We start from the raw sequence: 20133 nt of genomic DNA on the forward strand, positions 1-20133 counted from the left end.
AGTGATGCCCTATGTCCCTTGGTCTATTTCTGCCTCTCCATATTTTCCCTATTTATTCCCACCAACCATTGATCACAAATATACTTATATGGTATTGAGCACTTTAGCCAATCATTGCTAACCAATGTCCAACCAATAGCTGAGCTCCAGGACTATCAGCCAATCAATGCTCAGGTTTTCTTTTCAGTTTCTTTTCCAAATGCCCTATAAAACAGAGAGAAATAGAGGGATGGATCATTTACTTTACCACACCATCATCTTGTCTCAGAAAATTGGATAAGGTAGCAAGTCAGAAAAACTGCAAACGGTTTCAGTATCCGGAACCATTTCTAAGATGGCCTAACTGAAATGAAATGGGGAGGTAAGGAATATCATTGGCAGTCTATCTGGTGATAAAGAAAATGATCACAAACAGAGGGTAAGTTTACTGGAATATGGAATCCTAGACGAAGCATGGGAATAAATAATTCTGTTTTTCCAGGATCATATGGAAGTAGAGTTTTGAGGCTTTGGCAGCTCACCGTTTATTTTTTGTCAATATCACATTGCAATAAATGTGATTTTGCAATAGCAGCAATATGGTAATAATAGAATGTGTTATGGCTCATATTCTAAGACTTTATATGAGTATTTAAAAACTGAAAGGGAGCTAAGCTGGCATTACAGCTTTTCCATAATTTGTATGTTCAAACTCTGGGTTCCAGAGCATACAGATTTGAAAGCAAAGGTTTTGTTCCCAGAAACACTTATGCGGTCTGGATGCTTCATGCACCTAATTGCTGCTTGTATAAGTGAGAACATGAGAAAAGAAAACACATGCAGTGCTTAGTCAAGTACAGAACTTTTCAGAATGATTATTTTTTTCTATTTCTCTTTCTAGTCACAAACTGAGCTTTTTCACTGGCTCTGAATATTTTTTCATTACTTCAATATTTATCAGCTGTTCACTATGTGAATTCCAGGCTCTTGGTAGTTTTGTATACATATTTTAGTGACCCATGCAGTGAATGTAATTCAGGAAGACATGATGCCAAATGGTGATAATGCAAAGAAGAATTGAGGAGAATCTAGAACCCCGACAATTGTTCTGAGACTTTGCTTGATATAAAACACTGAGTAATAATTGTTTTACAGCAAATACCATCACTTGTCCTTCACACCATTTCCATGTATAACTGAAAAGAACATCTGGTGGCTCTTATGCCACATGCCTGGCCTTCTCCCTGACATGCTGATAGAGGGTAATTTTAGGCCCACCAGCTTAAAAGATGCAACTGATTGTAGAGTTAAGTAAGTGTTCTCATTTAAATAAGTGATGTCACAGTCATAATATATGATCGCTCTTACTGTAAACAAAGCCTTCTTTCAAGACTGAATTATTACCCTAAATCCATACATCACAGTGTATTGTTCTAAAGTAGTTACTTCACAATATGCAATGAGAGAAAATGATCACCATCAGAAAAGAAAGATGAACTCTGATTAAATATATGGTAATGATACAATCAAAATTCTTCATTAATGTTCATTGTCAAAATGCTTGCCTTTTTTTAAAAAAAAACCACATTGGTCTGAAAAGCCTTAACATTGGCGCTAGACGTTCAACATGAAAGTCATACAGAGGTCTATGCTCTTATTTTCTATCTCAAATATAGTTGCTAAGTGGGGAGGGGAGTGATAAATTTGCCAACTGTGTTCTGAATAAATGTGGCAGCTTTGTTAATTTCAGTAGAAACCTCAGCTGTGGTTAGGTATGGGAAGTCAACGTTTATGAGATGATGGATGCAGCATCATGTGCATGTTCTAAATGATGCCATACATGTGCTGTATGTATGTACAAATGGGCAAGATTTTGACCATGACATCATGGCCAACAGATTTTTACTCCCCTGTGGACATACATGATATAGGGTCAATGTCTCTCAAAAAGTGACCATTCTGATCAGTGGTAAATTCATTTTTTTTACTACTGGTTCTATGGGCATCACTTGGTGGGCGTGGCAGGGGAAGGATACTGCAAAATCTCCATTCCCACCCCACTCTGGGGCCAGCCAGAAGTGGTATTTGCTGCTTCTCTGAACTACTAAAAATTTCCACTACTGATTCTCCAGAACCTGTCAGAATCTACTGAATTTCACCCTGATTCTGATGGAGAATGGAAGCAAGTTGAGAATGGAACTCATTCATTGTCGTTTATGCCAGTTTTTTTTATGTAAGCATTCACTGAATTGAAAAACATATTTTTATGTTGTAGTTGTAACTTATCATTGGCTAAAGCCACAGAGCTATCTCATTTGCACCAATATTTATGAGATGATGGATGCAATGTAATGTTTTAAATGCCACCATACATGGGCAATGCTGTATGCATGTACAAATGGGGCAAGGTTTCAATCATGACACATGTGTAACAGATTTTGACTCCCCTGTGGACATACAGGGCATGCTGTCCATATCTCTCAAAAAGAGACATTGGAAATTATAGCCCAAGTATATACTCTAGTGTTTGTTCTATCAACCGCTCTTGAATAAACCTTTAGTGGCATACTGTTGATCCACTCAGTGCTATTTCTTACTTTTCTGGCTCCTACCATGTGCACCTGTAATTATTATTTTTATCTTTCAAAGGTGTGTCAGTTTTATCTACAATTAAGACAGAAGATGAATGATAAAATTTTCTTTAAAAATGTCTTAGAGAAAAGAAAATATATACTGCCTTACTTGAATGCCTCACTGTGCATTGCATTTGTTCAAGAGAATCTCAGCAACTAAAAGTCATTATCTTCCTTTTAGTAGGCCCTTTAGGGGGAGGGGACATTTGATGTTAAATCTTTTGAAAATCTTCTAAACTTCAGGGATTTAGATTGCTAGGTGCAATGCTGGATTTCCCCCTCCCCCTCTATATCTGCCATCTAATTGCTGTGCAAATTCATTAGTAGCAGATTTGAAGGCATGCCACTTGCTTCTTCATGTTAAGAGTCTGTCCCCTAAGGATATAGTGAACAAAAAATAATGTTGGCGTCAAGGAGTTAAACCAGCTGAAGCAAAGAGGCAGGCAAGAAAAGGTGCCAGATTGTAGGTATCCCATGGAAGAATGCTCTTTACTGAAAACAAAACAATATTAAATAGATGCATCACAGCAGCTTGGCCTGAATATATTATGCTCAAAACTGTTGTCAGGCATCTTGCTGCCATATATTTATCTGATCGTGGAATTGCCGATTGGGCTGTTCATGGGGGAAGAAATTCAAGGTCAAAGAGAACCTTTTTATCTTGATATCTCTCCCTGCCACCCTCTGCAACTACTTGATTAAAAATAAAACACCTGTTCCTGACAGAGTCCAGATGGGGAACCAATTTGTCTTTTAAAATGAGAATGGTCTTAAATGTCAGTACATGATTCAAACTAAACTGAACCTTAACATTTTGAAGAAATAAGCGCTTTTCTCTCTGAAGATGCTCTTGAGAATTTCTGGGTGTCTGGAATCCTGTCCACTGCTACTCTCCAACTATATAAGTGACTGGAATGTTAATATTTCCCCCAAAGGGTCTATAAAACTAGCATCTCTACTGACAGTGTGGAGTATTAAACAGAAATGCCTTATGATAGACATTAATAATCTATCTTTATTGCCAAAAATGATATACATGGACCTTTCCCAAAGAAATATGGATATAGGATAATTAAAAAGAAGGTGTATGATCATGATGGCCATAATATTCAGATCTCAGAGGAATTTGATAAGGAGAACAGGAATTGAACTGAGGCCGTGTTATGTTGTCAATCTAGGCAAAAAAGTTGAAAAAAGAGTTAGATTACTACTGTTGTCTAAGAGATGTGTGCATCCGCATGGAAACATCTAGTCCTTAGCTGCTGGAACACATATTTTGTAAACCAAGGATTTCAAATCAAATGATAGCATGTCCTTTTCACAACGTTCTTTGAGAAGACCAGCGATGCAGTTGACATGTTCAATACCAGTTCTATGAAAAAAAAAATATTTCCCCCCTTGCTGCTTTTCTGAATTTTACACTGAATGGAATCAGGTCATTTATAATATACCTTGTGAAATACAAAGGGAGATTCAGTGAACAAACACCAATGTTCTGTGCTTACTTTTTAAATTTAATAAATAAAGTAATGCAATTTTGGGCTTGGACAACCTGGAACTACGCCGCCTGCAGTATGATCTAAGCACAGTACACAAAATTGTCCACTACAATGTCCTACCTGTCAACGACTACTTTAGCTTCAACCTCAATAATACACATGCAAACAATAGATACAAACTTAATGTAAACCGCTCCAAACTAGATTTCAGAAAATATGACTTCAGCAACAGAGTGATAAACCCCTGAAATGTTCTACCTGACTCCGTTGTTACATTCTCTAACCCCCACAGCTTTAACCTTAAACTGTCTACCGTGGTCCTCACCCCATCCTAAGAGGTCTGTAAAGGGGGCATGCATAAGCATACCAGTGTGCCTACCGTCCCTGTCCTACTGTCCTCATTTATTTGTACTTATTTCCTTTGTTCATGTCCATGTTTATACTTATACCTGTTATCTTGTACATGTTTGACAAACTAAAAAAAAAAATACAATGGGTTACAGTTCTGCACAACATGTGGCCAGTGTGTGTTATGTAGACTTTCAAGCAGTCTTGTGTGGCTGTTAGCATTTTTTGAAAAAAATAATAATAAGATTGCCCTTGCCAGGAAGGATCTGCCGCCCCTGCCTAGGTTTTTGCAGTCACTTCTGTCCCCAAAGAAATGCTTCCAAGCACTTCCAAAATGTCCAGCTCTTATGGATGCTAGTAGCTCCATCACTGCCATTGTATTATAACTGATCAGTATGTCAGCTATTCTTTTGCAGCTCATGATCACTTTTAAGATGTTAATCTGATCCTTTCCCTTCTTTGAATTGTGTGGGCCTGGAATGGAATGTGAAAAGAAGTGAAAAAGTATGGTAATTTTCTCTTTTTATTCATTAAAGGGTTATTCCATCTTAACTGCAATAACTGTAACCAGATGCTTCCTGCAATTGATCAGCCTGTCACACCACTGTGTAGCAATTCAGACCCATTCCTTCAAGGTAAACTGCTTTAGGTTGCTAAAATTTGAGGATTTTGTAGCACATAAACTATTCATTTCAGGTCTTACAACATCAATATGCAGTTTAGTTTTCAGTTTTAGTTTTTAGGTTGTTGTCCCCCCCCCTCAAAGGGAATTTATTATTCATCCATTCTTTTGTAGAGTTACTTCTATGTTTGTGATCACTGACTTGCTTCATGACTGATTTGTGTTTCAGTTTCCACATATGAAGAGATGTTTTGTTTTGTTGTTGTTGTGGAAGCAGTCGGCGTGATCTTAAATGGACTCCAGAGCATGGTAGGAGGAACATTGTCCATGGGGTGGCAAAAAAAATGTTTTGATAGTGTCCTGTAAAATTCTCTGGTACAAAGCATAATTTTATGCTTCATAAATTCATAAATCTTTGGTAACAATTTGTCCAGATCCTATACAACAAAACATTCTAAACTAGATACTGCCACTTCATGCTTGGCACTTAGGATGATACTTTTATTGTGTAATTCTGTGTTTGGCTTCTGCCCCATCTAATGCTAACCATAGAGCTGGAAATGTTTCACTTTTGGTTCATTGGTAAATAGAACATTTCTCCAGAAATCTTCAGGGCCAACAAAGTTTTGGGCAAACCTGTGATAAGGTCGATATTTTTTAGGAAGCACTTGTTTCTGCTCTACTATTCTCCCCCAAATTCCATTTTTACTCACTACTTTTCTGATGCTTGACTCATGAACATTTGTTTAGACAAGGTGGAGAAGTTTGCAATTCCCCAGAAGTTCTTGGGTTCTTTCAGATGATGACCTGGCTGGCTGTTTCTCTGCCTCATTCTTGGAATGATTTTTGACAGAATGACAGAATGGCTGCTCTGCAGAAGATTTCTTATTGCCTCAAATCTTCTCAATTTCCAGGACTATTTCCTCTCATTGCAGACTGGTGGAACTTTATAGTTTTAGAAATAATGTTCTAATCTTTTTCAGATTAAGACAGAAATCTACAGGACAACTTTTTGGCAAATGCTTTTTCATAGCACTATAGAACACCAAATCTGCATTCTTATAGCTCTTGAACAGAAAGTTCAAGAAAATAACTGGTTTAGATATGGTGGAAAAGAGAAATTATATTGCCTTTCTCTTAGTTTTTGTCCTGGCTTTTCACCATTTTTCTTTATGAATTATATTGTAAGAAGCTCAAAATTGCAACAATTATGTATTCCCCTTTGTGGGGAAAAGGGTGGCTATGTAATTTGATGAATGAATAAATAAATAAATAAATAAATAAACAAATAAGGGAGTGAATGAATTATTAAATAAATAAACAAATATAAAAAAATCAGTTGGCCTAATAGATTCCCTCGGTGACTTCACCAAAAAATGAGCTGGGGAATGAAAATAAGAGAAACAGAAATTCCTGAAGCAAGATTTCAACTTTACTCTTTAATCTTTAATCAACAAAATACCTAAGAGTAGCCCTTTGACAAAAAGTTCAAAAAACACTCCTACTCTGATTTAAGCAGCAGAGAAAGCACTTGGTCGGCTTCATTCCAATTTCTACAGATTTCCCAGTAGATTTCATGTTGTTGAAGGTATGGTGCCTATTATGTAGCTGTTGTTAGAAAACTTAGCAGATCTCTACACCAAATGTATAATCTAAGTATTCCCCCAGTGCATTGTATTTGCTGATTCGATTTTTAAACTGCATTTTAATGAAGTTTTAGCTCTGTGTGCCATCTTGAATCTCCTGAGTTGGTGGCCCATCAACCTAATGAATACTGTTATTGTTGTAAATGTAACTGAAAGCTCATGCTCAATACTTTGGAAGTATTGAAATCTCAATGACTTTGAGATTTCATTTAACAGTTCCACCCAGTATACTTTTCTGTAACGTGAAGATCCATTCTAGACAGGATTTAGAAATCAAGGGCAATAATAATCTCAAAAAAGGCTTTAAGTGAACATTTTTATTTCAGACTTCTAAAGTTGCAGTTCTATGATTCTTCAATGGCATCTGAGGAATATCCTGAATTTCCTCACCTGAGATCCAGTCTAGGAGCAAAAAAACTGACGTCAGCTCTTCTCTTACTGTTGCTGGCCTTTGCAACTAGCTCTTTCTGAGGATGGAAATGCTGACAATGGGAAAGCTGAAAAGAGATAGTTGGCAAGAATTTTGACTCTAAATGTTCTACAGCTTCCTAGCCCTCTGTGCCACTCCGGAAATTTTTGAATGGTTATCAGCTAGTTTAATGTATTCCCTCACACTGCTCATAGTAGGATGGATTTTTTTTATTTTTTTTAAAAAAAAATGTATTTAACAAAACAAATCAGTAGTCTAATATCTTTCTTGTCTGTACTATGTCTGTCAGGGTTCCAAATAGCATCCAAAATTAAATCAGAGTCCAAGGCAAAGTATTCCTCAAAGTTCCAATTTATTAAGAGAAACAAGTTGGCACATCTGGGAAAACCTGAATCTGAAAGCTTCCTGGCTTTCCCCACCCAGTTGAAAGTTCATGATCTTTCCCTCACACCCACATATCCATCACATGGTCCAATTTTCCATTGCCATGCTGGCAGTTTCACCCATCAGTTCTGGTCAGGTGCACAGGTGCAGAGACAAAGGATGACCTTGGCTTTCTAGAAAGGAATTTTATTTTGGCTACATAGCATTTAACTCCGTAAAATCCCCCCTCCCATTTTCCCACAATAGAAAAGGCATAGTAGAATAATAGATAATAGATAACAAGGCCAAAGATCCAAAAGGAATATGGCTGCAGCCTGACAATGGCCCAATGTTACCCAGTTGACTTTATGCCTGAAGCAGAACCAAAACTCTAAGGTACTAGGTTTCTACGAAGGTTCTTTAACCTACTACACCAAACTGGCTGTCAGCTCAGTTTCTAGTAATATCGAACAAAATGATTGATTAGAAGCTGTATTCTAATCAATAGTTTGTCTTATCATACACTGTTCAGAGGGGAACAGCTCAAGATGATGCTTCAAGTAGGGGTATAAAAGAAATCATCCCATAGATTATTGTGAGAGCAGATGTGATAACTAATGAAAAAGACTACATGTAGCAACAGTCTACAGCAATGAATTGAATCTCCTAAGGATTGAGTTTTACAGTTAAAAAGGATTATACTCAGCTGCTTATAGAAAATCCCAGGGAATTTTTTTTCTTCATGCAAATTTCCTTGTCAATGTTTCTTATGGAAATTACCCTATGAACCCACGAAACGTAAAATTAATCTCTGGATGGCATGTAAAGTGGTTTTTTACTACTCTGGGTAGGCACTGCCTGAAGATTTTCCATAAAGAAGTACCTTCAAGTGCTGGCTCCCACTTTACTTCTTCCCTACTTCTCTAAAAGTAGAGGAACATAATGTTCAAGGGCATCTTGGCAGTGGTTTGCTGATCCATGCCTAAAGAAAGTGAAGGATGGGGAGAAGATCCCTCAGTGTTTAATGGCATGTTTTAAAGGGAGCCTGCCATAAGGCAAACAAGGCTGGGAGCTGAAGCTATTTGTTAACATGACTGAGCTGCACTGAAACCAACATCAGCAGTATATGAAATGTTTGAATTCAGGAATGGATTGCAAAAGTGGTACATTGGAATGAGCCAATGAAAGGAGATGCTTTGCTTTTTAAATATGTTAATTCTTCAGTTTGGCTCATGTGTCCTTATGGTGCCTTCACCGATCCAGAAATATTTATCTTCTCTATATATGCTGTTTTGTTATGTTATTTTTGAGACACCATAAATTTTAAAGTAAAGTAAAGGTAAAAGTAAAGATTTCCCCTGTCCAGATGTGTTTGACTCTAGGTGCTCATCTCTGTTTCTAAACTGAAGGATCCAGCATTGTCCAAAGACACTTTTGTAGTCATACGGTCAGAATGACTATAAAACGAGGGACACAGAACATTGTTAGCTTCTCACCCAAGTGGTACCTATTTATCTACTCACATTTGCATGCTTTTGAATTGCTAGGGGGGCAGGAGCTGGGACAAGTAATGGAGCTCACCCAGGTTGAGTCTTGAACCTGGGTTGTCTGCTTTCCAGCTGGCAAGCTCAGCATCTTTAACCCCTTAGCCATCATGCCATTTTGTAAGTAAAGCATGTTAAAATAATATTTCACTTGGGCTTGACTTCAGGTGATTTCACGGGCACATCCAAGTTGTTTTACTGGCAATAATGTGGAAATAGCTTGCCACTGTTTTCTTTGAGGTTTTGCTTTTCTTTTTACTACCCATTCCAATCTATAGCCATGGTATTTCCCAGGAGTCTGCCATCTAGTTCCTATCTTTTAGTCTGCTTAGTAGTAAAAAATGTTTTAAAAAGTACTTTTAATTCTCTTTAGTATTAGTGCTGTTTGCTGTTTTAATTTTTATACATTTGATTTTTTATACTGATTTTGTTACTGAGAGTCATTCTGATGGCATAGGACAGTTGCAGGAAAGGGGTATATCTAGTCCAATGGAGGTAAAGACTAGGGGTGACACGATAGCAGTCTTCCAATATTCATGGGAATGTTACAGAGAATAGGTGGCCTATGTATTTTCCAAAGAACCCGAGGAAAGGACAAGAAGTAAAAAATGGAACTCATCGATTAGAAATTAAACCTAGAAATAAGAATAAATTTCCTGACAGTAAGAACAATTAATCAGTGGAGCAAATAGGCTCCAGAAGCTTTGGGTGCTCCATTACTAGGAATTTTGAAGAGGAGATTGTACAGCCATTTCTCTGGAATGCTATAGGGTCTCCTGTTTGAGCAGGGGTTGGACTAGAAGCTCTCCAAGATCCCTTCCAAGTCTGTTTTTCTGTATTCTATTCTGAAATCTGATGGGTAGTTAGCTAGCTAGATAATCAGATCTGACTGTGCTTAACTTTTTGGGACTGACTAAGTGCTTTCCATTCAACTGAAAAGTGGAAGGAATGAAGAGGACTAATGAAGTGGATTCTCCAATTTGCAATAAGAGCTTTTGAGATTGGAATGATAATTCCAGGTCAGGTATGCTTGGACTAGAACATAATATCCTAGTAGAAGAATATCATGCCAGGGACATTTTTAACCTTCATGTTAATGTTACACTTTGAAAGCAAGTTCTGCCTTTTTTAATATGATAAATTACTGTTCTATATTATTTAGGCTTTTTAATCTATGTTTATCACACACAAATGTTTCCCCAATTAAAATACTAAAAACTCTCCATATGTTGGGGAAACATTATTTTGTAATTCATTGAAAGTCCAGTTAGGACCAGCTTATGGTAACAAGACAAGAGTATATGTTTATAATGATCAACTAGTGTCTAGTGTCAGCTTGCAAATTTATTTAATACTTAACACCTCCCTTTATTCTATCAGCATGGGTGTCCATTATCCAGTGACGTGCGGTGAGGCTTATGGCTGGTGAGGCTGGTGACGTCATCAGGAAGGCGGGGAATGGGACCATGTGTGCTGGAGACTGAGGCTACCTCAGCGTGCTCCGCCGTCCCCAACAGCAGCTGCTTTTCAGTGCTTTTCTGAGCGTCTGGCGTTTAGGACATCCAGCTATCTACCTAAACACCAGACGCACAGAAAAGCACTGAAAAGCACTTCGCCTCCAAGCCACTTTGTCTTGATGACGTCACCGCAGCTGCTGGGCGCAGCTGGACGGATGTAGCCAGAGCGACGCCGAGGTGGTCCGGGCGGACGAAAGAGCGAGCGAGCGAGCGATGGAGGATCAGGCAGCCTGATCCTCGGTCGCTTGCCCGCCGGACTGCCTCAGCGCCACTCTGGCTACCTCCATCTGTCTGCACCCAGGAGCTGCGGAGGCAGAAATGTTGTCGGCGCTCCCGGATGACGAAGCCACAAAAATGACTGGGGAATGACGAGAACCTTCCTGCCTCTGCTGGACTTCGTGCACTCCTCGCGACTGCAATATACATCCAGAAGCGGCTTCTCTGGCTAATGGGGTTTGGGCTTCCAGCCCAACAGCCCCTGCCACTTCTGGATGTCTATTGCAGTTGTGAGGAGCGTGCAAAGTACAGCGGAGTCAGGAAGGTTATTGGCGCTTCCGAGAACCCTCCTGCCTCCTCCGGTTGCCCAGCTGGTACCGCCCCGCGCGCGCACCTCCTCCTCCTCCCTCCTCTTCCTCTTCACTCCCCAAAGGCTCTTCTCCTTACCGGAGCTTAGCGGGAGCCGTGTAAAAGGGATGGGAGGAAATATATATTATTATTATATATTATTATTTCATGATGAGAGGTGAGGCTCTGCCTCCCCTGCCTCCCCTGACAGCACATCCCTGCCATTATCAGTGGTGATGTTTGATTATAACTTTATAGAATGATTCCACTTGGCAGAGTAAATTGAATGGACAATGCTTTGCTCCGGATATTCTAAGTGTTTTCAGAGAAACAGATTTGTTTCTTATGTGAAAATAGCTTGATATAACACCTGCTTTTAATTAATTTACCGTATGAAATTCCACAGTATTTCCTATTGCCAAAAATATACTGGTAGTATAGCAATTACCTAATATATCACAGAGGTATTTTTCACAACTTTTTTGTTATTGTCTCCATCACAAAGAGAAAAACAATAATATTTTCTTAATCCTATACTATACCTCCTCAGTTAAGCAGGAAAATAGAAAATATATAAGCTTAGAATGTTATTTCCTTCTCTTTGAAATGAAGCAGAGCCTGTCTTTATTGTGACTGGATCTCACAACTCTTTTTGAATTAAATAATAAATAATGTAAAATAATGGCAAAACTCTGTTGATTTCTTGTAACGCAAATAAGAGAGGGAGTTTATGTTGTTGATCATTTAGTTGGGGCCTGAAGTATCCAATGCATATTGAATTGGGTGTTGGGATAAGGCACAGAATCAGAATCTTATCAGCAAAATCACTACCTTAAACAAATAAATGAGAATTCTGATTAATTTATTTATATACCTTTTCATAAACATGTCAAGAAAAATGCACTTTCCAACACAGTTTATTAAAAATAGTGATTATCAACAAAAAAGAAGTCTAATTGCATTAATTCAATTAGTTCATTTAAAACCTATGAAAATGTGAGCAGGAGGTATCCCAAAAGTTCAACTCACAGTATTAAAAATTTAAAAAGCAATCATACAAAAAAGTCTTTTATTCATTACCCATGTAGAGATCTATGAAAAATATGTCTCCTACGTCTTAAATAGAGGAAGGACAGGAGGAAGAAATGTTCTTAGCATAAGAACTTCAGAAAGGGCAGCATGTCCCATTGGGATTGCATGTCTTGAAGTGACATGATTCCCATGTCTTCTCTCTTGTTATTCCCCTTCTTGCTGTCGTTAGGAAGCAAAGGGGTTCATTGAGAGGTTGGAGATAGTTCATAGGAGGACAACAAAGATACTTCAGGACTTCAGGACAAGCATGATAAGGATAGGCAGAAAGAATTTGGAATGTTCAATCCAAAGGAAAAAAATGGGGGAGACATGATAGCCATGTACATAAAGGGAGGCTATAGAAACATGGCCAAGAACTATTTTCTATGTTCATAGAAATCAGGAACACAAATCAGGGTATAAATTGCAGCTATCTAGATTTCAATCAAATGCAGAAAACCATATTTTTAATGTTACCTTTTTATATTTGTGTTGTATATGGTTTTCTGCCTGGATGGTCTCCTGCAGTGAGCCGATAGACAGAAAGGGGGAGTAGTGAGCTTCCTCCCATATTTGGGCATACCAGGGGTTGTAACACAAATACATACCTATTTCCCTGGCTCAGTTGATAAGGAGGAGAGCCTGTGGCTTAGTGGCAATTACATCGGCCTAATATGCAATACAGCCCTGGTTCGATTCCCAATAAGGGTATGGCTAGCTGATGAGACCTAAATAGGTTGAACTAGATCTATACTAGTCTCCCTTTATTTATCAGCACAAATACAACATATATATATATATAAAAGGCAATTTCCCTTTATTTATTTATCAGTACAAATACAACACACACACACACACACATGTATATATATATATATATATATATATATATATATATATATATATATATATATATATATATATATATATATATATATATATAATTTTCAAAACAGACACAACACAAATAATTCTCCTTCTTTACATACTGTAGAAAGTGAATCATAATTCATATTAACTCAAGTATTTTAACTCAGATATATTTATTGCTTGTTTGTTTGTTTGTTTTATTGGATTTATATGCTGCCCTTCTCCCAAAGGACTCAGGGTGGCGTACAACATTAAAAAACACACATCCCACTTTACTTCTGGTCACTGAGAGCGACGGACGTGTGCGTCCACCCTGCGCTCTCTTGGTGGGCTCCCCTTGGCTTGGGGGGAGCACAGGGTGCCTCATAGGGATGCCCTGCCTTAGGGGCGGCTTGCTGGGGATCCCCTAGATTTGCGGCGGCCATGGGGGATCTCCGGCTTTGCCCCAGGAGCCAAGAAGTGAGATGGGGTGCGCGACAGAGCTCCTACGCTCCCGCGCACCTTCGCTACGAGGCGGCTGGATGATCAGCAATCTGAAGGCTACAGCTGAAGTGCGGTGAGATGGGAACCCTCCCCAACTCTCTTTTTGACATAGTTAAATGAAAGAATATCAGCTTTTATAAGACTTTCAATCTCTTTTTGGGAAGTGTGATTGGAGGGGGGGGATTTTCCCCTCCCTCGGAAAAGTGGCTTTGGACTTATCTCCTCTCTCTCGGAGGAGAGAGGGAGAGTTTTAAAAAAGAATCCCACTCTTTATAAGCAATGGCAAAATGACTTTCTCAATGCAATTGTGAAAGAAAAGTGGTGATCTGACTCCTTTAAAAACTTTGAAAACTTTTGATCTGTTGCTTCCTGATCTCCGGTGCTGGCAGAGCAAGATGGCACACTTCCTCTTTCTTCATGCTTTTTGAAATCAGATTCCTCTTTTGGAAAATCTTGCTGGCACTGTACTTATACCTCTGTGACTCCCAGAAGCATCTCTTGTCGCATAGTATCTTGGACTTGGAATAACTGATTTAATTGATTGGATTTGAACTATACAGAAGGTCTCTATTCTGGTCTGGACTGTCTGCCTCGTGGCCTCTCTCGGTTGTGCTTTTCCACAGTTGCCATTTCTTTGTATGGACATAAATATCTCTGAGTTTTTATGATGGCTCCGAAGAAACCACCGCCTGGGAAGCCAGAATCCACTCCAACATCTTTAACATCCAGCCCAATTGGACAACAGCCACTGACTTCGTTTTTACAACCAAAAGCCCCTGAAGGGGACTCAGTAATTCACCAGATGCTTCAAAAGATTTTAAAAGGGCAGGATGAATTGAAAAAAACAATTGACAGAAATGAATGAACAACTCAGAGAAAATCAAAATCAAACTGCACAAAATAAACAAAGAATAGATGTTCTGGAGGAGGGGGCAACTGAGATGAGGGGGGGGTGAAGATTGGTTCAGAGAGGAAACTTGATAAACCACATGATAAAAATGGAATTTGAAAGGATGTCTTTTTTCCTTAGATTTCAAAACGTAATTGAGACTGATAATGAAGATTTGAAGGAGATTATGACAACAATGTTAGCTGAATATATTAAAAAAGACAAACAACAGTTAGGGTGGGGTATTGATTTGGTTTATAGAGTTAATTCAGCTTATGCTAGAACGCACAATGTTCCAAGAGAGGTTCATATCAAATTTCTTTGAAAGGCTACAAGAGATGAGATTCTGGGGGCACAAAGGGGGGAAACATTAAAAGACAAGGACAAAGCGATAGCCATCCTGAAACAGATCCCAAAGAAAGTAAGAGACAAGAGGAAAAAATATTCTTCTTTAGCAAAAAAACTATTTGATAAAGGTTTTTGGTTCAGGTGGCTATTGCCAGAAGGTATGTTGATTTTCTGGGAGGGCAGCAGAGTTAGAATTAATACAATTATGGAGAATTAATACAATTATGGAGGTGGAGGCCTTCATGGAAAAAAACAAAGCACTCCTAGACAAAATAGAGGACAGTATGCAAGATATGAAGGAGGGAGGGGCCGAGGCTTTGCTGGCAGGCAGGGGGGGGGGAGGAGGCAACAATAAGAAGACTCAGATCACAAAAGTAAGCTGGAAAAATATTGCAATTGTTGATACAATGAATTTTTTGTTAGATACAAAGTAAATGATTGAAACTACTGAAAGATACAATGTAAAAATAAGCCGTTAAGATTTATTTAAGCAATAATATTTTGTTTATTATTTAATAAAAGTTATGAGACTTGGGGGGAATACCATTTTCTGCACGATGTAGCTGTCAAAAAATTTTCTTCCATACCCATTACCTTTTCCCTTAAAATTCTGTAAAAACCAATAAAAAACTTTTAATTAAAAAAAAACACATCCCAAAAGTTAAAAAGAAATTAAATACATATCCAAAAAAACAAACCCAATTTATGCATATTACCATCATCATACTCCATTTTCATTTGACTATAATTGTTTAAACATCCTTCATCATAAAATATACCAAGATTTAAAACATAACCACATACTGGCATTTCATTAGCTATTTCTAATATCCTCCAATAACACTGAATCCTTATGGCCTATTTTGGCTAAACATCCATAATATTTAGTAACAAAAATTTCTAACCCTCCTTTCCAAATCACTGTTTACAATTTACATCCACTTTCCTTATGTTGTACCCATGTATGTATGTATGTATGTATGTATGTATGTATGTATGTATGTATGTATTAGTGGCTAAGACTCCTGCCTAAGATATAATACAGCCCAGGTTCAAATCCCAGTAAGGGTATGGCTAGCTGATGAGAGCTAATTAGCTCGAAATAGATCTATACTAGTCTCCCTTTATTTATTTATCAGTACAAATACAACACAAATATAAAAAGGCAACATTAAAAATAAAAATATGGTTTTCTGCCTGCATGGTCTTCTGTGATGAGCCGAAGGACAGAAAGAGGGAGTGGTGACCTTCCTCCCATATTTAGGCATACCAGGGGTTGTAACACAAATACATACCTATTTCCCTGGCTCAACTGATAAGGAGGCGAGCCTGTCGCTTAGTGGCTAAGACTCCTGCCTAAGATATAATATAGCCCAGGTTCAAATCCCAGTAAGGGTATGGCTAACTGATGAGAGCTAATTAGCTCGAAATAGATCTATACTAGTCTCCCTTTATTTATTTATCAGTACAAATACAACACACTAATATATATATATATATATGTTGTTATCATTATTCCTCCTTTATTTGACTGTATCCTTTATCATAACATTTCCCCCCCTAATAATCAAAACCTAACTAAATTTAACAGTTCTTTTTTTATTAACCTTTATATATAACCAAAAATTTTCTAATCTTCCTTTCATAGGTACCATTCAATATTCATATCCAATTATTACTTATCATAGCAATACATATGTATACATTATTATCATTATCAATTATTTATTTAACTATATTTATTGTCACTAAATTTCACTATTTAACTAGATTTAGATTATACACTTTCATCTATCAACCTGTATCTTTCTAATAGCAAAACAATCTCATGTCTTCTGCCATTTGTGGTATCAGTCCTCTGATCATCTCCTTAATCAAATTTGTATGGACTCCTCTTTGCAACTCATTGCTTAGTAAGTCTCTCATGTAATTTCGATGCCTTTCTTCTGTTTCCTTGATCAGCTTATCTTTAATTGTCAGTGGTGTTTTCAATGATGTTGTTAATAAAATTTATCTCTTTAAATCCATAAATTCTTTTATTTTTTCTTCTTCTGTATCTTGCCATGTGGGGTAGAGTTCCCCTCCATTTAATTCCTCTTTCCGTATTCCACTCTTTCCATTTCCAGACACAAACTAATCACCATAGATATCAACGGATTTAATTTCTTTGTGGTCATTTTTCTCTTCGGTTTTTAGGACTCTAACCTCCACTTTTCCACTTGATAAACATCTCCAACTTCTTCATCATATGTTACTGTTAGATGCTCTAGATTTTCCAACTTCTTCTCCGTCCTCTCAAATATGTTTGATAATTTCTGAATTTCTAACAATATTTTTGTGCCATTATCTCCAGATGACAAACACTGCTGCTCTGGCTTTTACAAGATTAAGCATAAATTCACAATAAGGTCTTATTTTCATTTTTCTCTGGTTAATGATATACTTCAAAGGAACATCTGTATGCTTTTCTTCTTATCACTCTCTATGGACAAAACAGTGAGACCTTGAAATGCCAAGCCAGAATAATCAGTGAGGAAAGTAAAAGTGTTTTGTTTCCAATACACAAACCTCCAGCCTCCGAATAGCAGTGTTGTCTTTCCCTCTGTTGTTACAATTTTCTTTGTTGCTTTTTGTATCTTTTTTAATTCCAGGTCAAAAAAAATCAAATTCTTGAATGAAATAGAGAAGAAAAAGGGAAAAACACATGCAGTAATGAAGAAGAATTTTAGTCCATAGGTTGAAAAAAATAATAATGAAAAAAAGATAGAAGAAGAAAACTTAATCCATTCATTTTAAAAGGCTTGCATAAATTCCATCCATGAAAAAACATTTAAAAAGTAAGATAACCCACTGTCCAAAACCATTCAAAGCTTAATTCCACTGCTTATTTCTTCTGTTCTCAAATTTAAATTAACTTTAAGTTTTTTATAGGCAGTCTCTTTTAAAATGATAAAAATTCCTCACCAGCTGAAAACACTTTCACTTTCCGTATCCTTCCATTTCAGAGCCGCCCCAACTTCATCAGCCTAGGGGCTGTGCTTTTGTCGCCAGCTAAAAGAACTTCTCCTGGATCGATCAGGGACTTTGCAATGTCCCCGAGAACATATTCTTCCTGTTCACCATCTCTGCGGGATGGTTTAGGTCTGTTTGGACCACCCAGCGGCAAAAGTATTGATGGCGATCTCAGAGAATTGAGATTGCATATCGTCTCGTCGCAACATTGGCTCCTTCTCTGGACATTTTAAAGAAGAATCTGAACAATCCCTTCTCATGAATATTTTAATGGCTTTTCGTGCACATTACAGAGGTAAGGTGATATTTATGCTTCCTCCCAACTTTCTAATGTTTCTTGATAGCATTACAAAATCTAAGACTTATCACTTATCCCCAACGAGAATAGCTAAGATTTATCTAAGACTTATCACTTATCCCCAATGAGAATAGCAAGAATATCTAAGAATAAATCCGAAAAATGCTGGAAATGTCATCAGATGCCGGGCACATTTTACCACATGTAGTGGACTTGTACTGAAGCTAAAAGATACTGGACTAAAATCCACATGTGGCTGGAGAAAATGATACATAAACACATAGACTTAAAACCAGAACTCTTTTTACTGGGAATAATACCAGAAACATACAACAAGGACTTGAAATATCTGATTATAAATGTTTTAACAGCTGCTAGAATTGTATTTGCCAAAAATTGGAAAAATGAGAAATTACCAACACAGGAGGAAATTATTTGGAAAATAATGGATTGTGCGGAAATGAGTAAGCTTACATTTGAAATTAGAGAACTAGAGGATGAGCAATTTTATAGAGTATGGGATTTGTTTTACCAATGGTTAGATAAAAAAACCTGGAAATGAAATTGTTTTCTTATGTAATAATAGATAGTTATATTTACTGCTATGAAAGTTTTTTTTTACTTTATTTTTTATTATGAAATAGAGTACTTATTTAGACGATATATGAAGAACAATCATGAACCTAATGTATAAGAGTGGGATGATTTGAACTTCTAGGTATAATTGTAGGTAGTGATCATTCTATACTATAAAGATTTCTGCTATATTAAATGGACTAATGATGTAATGAACAATGGATACACATATGAATTGAAATACTTAATGACTATATGGATTGATAATTAACAATGGAAAATTATATGTGGAGTTGTGGATGATTGATGACATTATGGTTAACTGAAAGTATAAATATGCAATATGAATTAATGGGAATCTTTTGTTTTAATCTTTGTTTTTACTCTCTAGAGATAGGCGATATTATAATTCTATATAGATTATTGTTACCTAATAGACATGCCTGATGAAATTGAGGAAAGTTGTTTTTTTTCCCTTGCTTTTGTTCTGTATGTGTTGTCTTGTTTTTTTAAAGAAAAATAAATAAATAAAAAATTTATTTAGAAAAAAAAAAAAGGAAGAACCATAGCTGGAGCTCTTTATACCTGCAGATGTCAGGAGAAAACAGAATCCTCGCCGGAAACCAGCTGTCTCCATTCTCTATTTCTGCCCTCTATATTTCTGATAATTCTATTTGCTTTTAAATACCTTGTTCATCTTTTTCAGCAAGTTTCTGAAGTGGAGAAAGGTGATCACTTACTTTTAACAAGGTGAATTTTCTTTCCAGCTCTGCTGGTGGTCCCTACCATTGCAAGTAGGAGAATTAGTTTTAAGAAAGTGAAAGACAGCATCTGCTCTCTCCTACTGTGTGGTATTTTAAAAGGTCTTTCTTTTCCTCTCTTCCTCCCTCCCTCTCTCCAAAGTGGTGATAGCCAATCAGATTTTTACATTCCCTAAAGTTCTGAGAACAAGGATGAGGCATGTAAGGACAATAAAGCAGTAACAAACCCTGGAGCTGTGATTAACCATGTAAGTCTTCCTGCTTTAAAATATTAAATCAGTATTCATTTCTTTTACTAGGGCCATTTAGAATGGCTTTAGACTTTCAATTGCTTTAGGGAAGCTGAACAAAAGAAAATGCCCATGATTTTGCCAGCTAGAAAGTTACAAAACCAGATAGTTTGTGTAACAGAGAAAAGCTCAGGATCACAATCCTAAACCCTTGTCTGGGGATATGGATTGGAATCCATGCTAATGAAATTAAAGGGGCAGCAGCCTTTACTGCAGAGAACATGAGGTTGGTGGTAAGCTGTGATATTTCTGCAAATTCTCCTTATGAAAGGTGGAATCTGAGGTGGTTCAGGATGGCTGCACTGTAAGATCTATAGCAAATTACTGAAGAATTCTCTCACCTAAGCCTCATGACAACTGGGCAGAGTTGTGAGAGTCAATCCCAGTGTT

At 37.3% G+C, this 20133-nt stretch overlaps 2 long non-coding RNA genes across 2 annotated transcripts in view; both read left to right on the forward strand.

The window, feature by feature from the left end:
* The window catches only part of LOC309385165, a 49577-nt gene extending 44518 nt beyond the window's left edge, over positions 1-5059 (forward strand). Inside the window, exon 5 of the long non-coding RNA XR_014174163.1 lies at positions 4996-5059. This is a non-coding gene — a long non-coding RNA (uncharacterized lncRNA). The remainder of the gene's footprint in view (positions 1-4995) is intronic.
* Positions 5060-19649: 14590 nt separating this feature from the next.
* The window catches only part of LOC309383688, a 46325-nt gene continuing 45841 nt past the window's right edge, over positions 19650-20133 (forward strand). Inside the window, exon 1 of the long non-coding RNA XR_014173898.1 lies at positions 19650-19701. This is a non-coding gene — a long non-coding RNA (uncharacterized lncRNA). The remainder of the gene's footprint in view (positions 19702-20133) is intronic.

Source organism: Natrix helvetica, assembly GCF_964273705.1.
Source record: "Natrix helvetica genome assembly, chromosome: 1".
NCBI lineage: Eukaryota > Metazoa > Chordata > Lepidosauria > Squamata > Natricidae > Natrix > Natrix helvetica.